This window comes from Haliotis rufescens, unplaced genomic scaffold, assembly GCF_023055435.1.
Source record: "Haliotis rufescens isolate VD_foot unplaced genomic scaffold, xgHalRufe1.0.p SCAF_2, whole genome shotgun sequence".
Taxonomy (NCBI): domain Eukaryota; kingdom Metazoa; phylum Mollusca; class Gastropoda; order Lepetellida; family Haliotidae; genus Haliotis; species Haliotis rufescens.
In genome coordinates, this window is record NW_025963890.1 from 76,424,364 (window position 1) to 76,430,788 (window position 6,425).

Here is a 6,425-nt window from a genome sequence, read left to right on the forward strand (position 1 = left end):
GTACTGCACGTGCTACACAGTTTATACATCGTTGTTGACTGACAAGATGCGCTACTCAGACGACGTGAAACAGGTGATGTTTTAAGTGTGTGATTTCTTTCAATGTGAAACAGAGAGAGGAAAACCTTTTCACTTGATTAAAAAAACAGTTGAAACGAGCTTCTGAAGCTCTTGGTATGTCTCCTAACAAGCTGAAAGATGCTGTCCGTCGACGGGACTCCAGCAATCAGACGAAGCAGGTGGGGAACATATCAAAACCATGTAGGATTGATAAAGTAGACAGTTTAAAAAAACATCACGTCAGACGTGCAATTGCTAAACTGCATTCAGAAAATAAGTACATGTCAATAACACTCTTTACGAAATACCTTGAAACTGAAACTGATTTAATTGTTACAAAATACAAGCATACGTTTGGATACAGATACAAACAGATAAGTTGCGAAAGTAGCGCTGTGGTATGTGAACGATCTGGCACACTTCATCGCCGAAATCATTGTCTTCCAACCATCAACCAGGAAGGGGAAGAAGGATATGAGCCTGTTTATTCTGATGAGACGTGGGTAAATGCCAGTCACACAGCCAGCAGTCAGTGGCTACCCAGTGGGGTTGGTTGATTGGTTGGTTGTTTAACGCCGCACTCAGTAATATTCCAGCTATATGACAGTGGTCTGTAAATAATCGAGTCGGAACCAGACAATCCAGTGATTGATACCATGAGCATCGGTCCACGCAATTGTGATCGATGACCTGCATCAACCAAGTCAGCGAGCCTGACCACCCGATCCCGTTAGTCGCCTCTTACGACAAGCATGGTCACCTTAATACGGCAAGCGTGCGTTGCTGAAGACCTATTGTACCCCGGAATCTTCACGGGGGACTGTAAGGAGTCTGGTCCACTGTTACTGTGCCAACTCATAAAGTTGACATATCACATACATGTAGGAATAAGTGAGTGAGTATTTTTTTACGCCGCGTTTGGCAATATCACGGCGGGGGACACCCGAAACGGCGTCAACATGTAGGAAGGAATCATGGAGACCTGGTTTTGCTGAACGGAAACAAGTGATATGTGTTACCCGTCTCGTGAATCATGTAGCACCTGACATGTATTTTCGGTTTCATCCTAGTTTGTCAATAAAATATGACAATATTATAGAAACCATTATTCTACTGTATATTTATGTGTATATATGTCGTCAAGTGGCATTGTTTGCGACGGTATGAGAGGTGATTGTGTTCCCCACCAAACTCGAGGTTGTGTTATCCCATGACAAGATTAACGCATTGTTCGTGGTATACAAGTATTCGAGATGGCCGAAGTAACCCGGGAACATCTGCCTTAAATTTCACTTCTAACTCATCCTTTTCACTGTTTAAATGAGTGAGTGTTTTTTTGTTTTACGCCGCTTTTAGCAATATTCAGAATATTCAAAGATCGCATGTCTGGACGTTGAGCAACAATTCCTGGACAGTCTTATAACCAAGTCATTTTAACAGTGGGGCGGTCGGGTAGCCTAGTGGTTAAAGTGTTCGCTTGTCAAGCCGAAGACCCGGGTTCGATTCCCGACATGGGTACAATGTGTGAAGCCCATTTCTGGTGTCCCCCGCCGTGATATTGCTGGAATATTGCTAAAAGCGGCGTAAAACCCCACTCACTCACTTACTTGGACATGTCCTCATTGATTTTCAGAAATAAAACATAGAAGCTTGTTTCTGTTTTTTTCTTGGAAAACTTCACCCGAAAGAGTTTCAAAGCTCCATGTTGGGTTTGCGAAGTGAGAAGTTCACGAAGGGGCAGGACCAAGGAATGAGTGAGTATGGTTTTACGCCGCGTTTAGCAAGAGTCCAGCTATGTCACGAGGAGGAACAAATGGGCTTTTTACATTGTACCCAGGTGGGGAATCGAACCCGGGTCTTCAGCGTGACGAGCGAACGCATTCACCACTAAGCTACCCCACCGCCACCGACAGGACCTGAGAACATTGTGGGAAGATGGTGGTGTAGGTTTGGGGAGAGTCAGTGACACACACAAAATGTGTGAATGAGAACTTGTGCGCATGCGCATGCGCATGGTCCATATGCGTGAACAGGAAGTAGTTTCGTTAGATGGTTGTTTAATGCCACACTTAGCAATACTCAAGCTATACATCGGCAGCCTGTAATAATCTAATCTGGACCAGACAATCCAGTGATTTATATTACCAGTAAAGTCACATGCCGAGGGGTATGATGACAGACAATGAATCAAGGCACAGAGTCTTAAAACTCAGTCCATTTAGTGCCTCTTATGATTGGCACAGGATGGTTTGGGGCCTATATGCTACCCAGACTCCGCACGGATATCAGAAAGTTTGGAGTCTGACATATCTATGATGTTGTTATGCTTACATGTGACATGTGACATCTTGTGTTTTCAAAGAGCGTCATACGACTCTTGCTCAGACGTTGTGTGATCAAGGTTACGACATCCAAGGCCTCGGTTTTATGATAGACATGCGGAGGACATTTCCAAATGTGACGCATAAGTAACAAAAATTATGTCCGATGCAATTCCCAATTTTCACTCGTACTGTATGTTCCCGGATTTTTCAGCTGATCAATTGACTTGCCTTTGCGTGTGTTTGTGACGGGTGCCACCGGTTGGGCAGGATACGCTCACCATTTTCGCGAAATCTGGTACCATCAGTATTTGATAGTGATTCATAAACACATGCTCATGATATAGTCGGAATCGTCCGATCGACTCTGCTTTGGGCAGAGGTTTCTTATGAATATGGAACGGGTTTTGTGGCTTTTATACATCGTATTGACCTGTGTTTGAGTCTTCTTTCACTTTCGGTAAAAATTGTAAATCTGTGATGACACAAGGTGTTCTTGAAAAGTGTTAGCATGTCCTGCCCTAGCAGTAGCACCGGCCGCTCATACAATGTACATACAAGGTAACTGAATGTTTCACGAATGATGGTGTTCTCCTCCTGGTGTGATCGAAATAAGGCAGATATGTTCACATGATAATCATCTGCCTTCAATATTGTCACACTTGCAGTAAACCTAACTATACGTTCATGTTTTGGAACATTATTTGTCCAGACAAAATAATAATGACACGAGGAATATCAACGACTTCACATGTTGGAATCGAAACGGGTCTGAACTGTGTCGGTGTTTCTGCTGGTGGACTGAAGTCTTCGGGTTTCATCATAAGCTTAGTAGCATGTATCTATGCTGAGACAACTACAAAAATTTGTTTGTTTATTTGATGTTTAACGCCGCACTCAGCAATAGTCCAGCTATATGGCGACGGTCTGTAAATAATCGAGTCTGGACCACACAATCCAGTGATTGACATCATGAGCATCGATCCACGCAGTTGGGATCGATGATATGCTTCAACCAAGTCAGCGAGCCTGACCACCCGATCCCGTCAGTCGCCTTTTACGACAAGCATAGTCGCCTTTTACGACAAGCATAGTCGCCTTTTACGACAAGCATAGTCGCCTTTTGAAAGCAATAAATTTTGGTCCGAGATTTTACAACTGCGCCCCACTGAGTTGCAAAACGAATATAAATCGCTATGTTTTTCTTTACTTATCAGCAGAAAAAAACTCCGCACTTGAACACAGCAGACGTAATTCAAAATTAACATAACATTTTTATTAGTTTCAACAACGTCGGTAATGGTTTCATTCTCGTGTCACTGGATAGTCTGGTTCATCGATCACTTAATTGTCTGGTTTGTTTACAGGCTGACGCATGGCCGGAGTACTGCTGTGTTGCGTCAGGCAATAAGTACCAACATTTTATGCAAATTGTATGAATGACGGGTGCTATTGGTAAGGCAGGACAAGCTTACCCTATTCGCGAACACCTGGTGTCATCACTGATTTTCAGTGGTCCATTCATACAATTTTCACAGCTATTTTCCCTAGGTCTAGGCTGGTTATTCTCTTGCATTGACAGTTTATATTTACAAACAAACTCGCTGAACACTGAGCCGTTCCAATCACAGATACGACCTGGCTATACAGGCTGGTGCTATTACTGCTCCGACGATGGTAACAATAAAAAATGACGATGTTTTAAAATAGACAACGTCTGTTCTTCCCTGTGGGCGAATGAAATTACATTAGCTTTTATTAGCCTAAACATAAGCATATAACCATGTTTTATGTCTAATATTCTGACTCAGCGAAACCTAATTACAGCACATCATTATAGGTGAATATTTAGAATCGGTTTATAGTGATAAGCATTAATTTTATGTTCATGTTATGTTTTGTTAATGTGGGGTTTATGAATACATTATGATAACATCATTAATGTTGGCTTCATACTCTGAGTGACTTCAAAGGTTACCTGTCATGTTCACCCACGTTGTAACAACAAAAGAAAGCTAAAATATTATATATTTTTCAGGTAATGAAACTTACCTGGAATGCCTCGTGCTAATCACGCTTACGTTTACAGTGTTAAACAATTACATAATTGATACAGGTTCGCCTTAAGATTATGCAATCTATTTTGCTTAGAAAAGAAAGACATATATTCATTAACTGGCGGCTGTTGGTTTATTAACAACATATGAACATCCGGAATAAATTTTAACAGATTTTGTTGAAGGAAAGTGTGGCTAAACTGGTTGTTTCACGTTTCACAAACCGATGACACATTGACTGAAACACAATATCTATTGCATGAACCCTTTCTTAATTTCACATTATTATACTAATTGTGACGAATATAGGACTTTGAGAAGATGTAAATAATTACATTCAGCCTGAAACAGATGTTAGGAACATGTTTCTAATTAACAGGGAGTTTTCTGCATTATGACTCCACGTGAAAAATGTTTTTAATCAGTGTTAGCTTAAGTCACGGACACCCGAGATGTCTCAATGGGAAATTTACACTATAATAGTTTTGAACATGTTGGGACTTCGGGGCAGAAGACGTCCCCAGAACCCAATACCTGATCAACAAATCGGCTGAAAGAGGGTCGAGGACAGACCATATAATTTCGTCAAGACAAATTCAGGACTTTCAGTGAACAATTTTTTTGTGTGTAAAATCGGGAGACGTATTATTTAAAAAAAATATATGTTGTTTTATGGATTCTGTCATCCTAAAGACGGACTGACTCCCGTCGGTCAGACAGGGACTGCATAAGGGACCGACCATTTGATATTTGGGGTGGGGGTCGGGTGGCTGGGACTTTGTATGGAGACTAGATTTATTGTCACCTACGCCTGCAAAACCAGACATTTTTCATTTTTCTGCTAACGTAGAAATGTACGCCCAGCACCACAAGGCAATCTTAGCGCGCCGACTGTTATACGTCTGTGGTACTCCGTTAAAGTATGGGAGCCACGACATCTGAGTTCTAAGACGCTTTATGGGACAGAGCATTATCTGGGCGAATGAAGAAATATAACATTTTTATGTATTCCCGGATATACATCATTGACCCTCTTGCACAACACAAGACTATTTGGCGTTATAATCGGTTATCTGCATGTACACTACGAAATGATGCAGGGTGTTTCCGTGAGATGCGTTTCAAAGTACCTGCTAACAGCTTTAAAACCAGTTTTATGTTTACTGAATGTGAGGATTGCTTTTTAAGTGTTGAAGATGCATCGTCGTCGTTTTTTTCGGGTTTGGTTCCTTTTCTTTTTTTTTCGTCCACCTTGATGTATTTTGTACAATGAGCTTTAAAAAACGTATCAAGTATCAATTAAGCTGGTTCACCAACCATGGTTCGCACATGTGTTGAAACATTCACCAACCCACATCACCAAATTTTATATTTATCTCATAACATCAGAGGTGAGCAGAAACTCATCAGCACGTTTGGGAAGTAATAAAAGTAACGAAGTGCCATTCAGATGTTCCTAAACTCCTCACAGCGCTGTAATAAAACTGGTTTATTGCCTCGACTCCCTTGCGCGTTTCTGTGACGTGCTGGCAACAGTTAGATAATTATTTGATTGAAAGTGACGACATGTTAATGTAATAAAGACACTATCTAGTCTAGGTTGCAGGAAATATCTAAGCAGATATGGATTCGGACCACCTACTGTGTCTCAGGTATGCACTTGAGAAATATGGCGTTCTCGCGTCTTACATACATGGACAAGTTTCAAGCTTATCTGTCGGTGCTTGCGGAATAGATATTTTTTCACTAAAATCTCATCAACGTCATGAGAATCAAGGACAAGGCGATACCATCAACGACAACTTGTGAAAAATTAGAACCTTGCCAAGTGCGGAATTTTAAACAGGGATGTTCACCTCTTTATGTGCCTTGAATGTTGATATCCTGTACTTCTATCTTTCCCTTAACTAATTGTGTATTCATATGTTTAAGTGCTATGGCACGCAAAGTTTGCCCTATAGATTCACGTTCATTACCTATTTCAGAG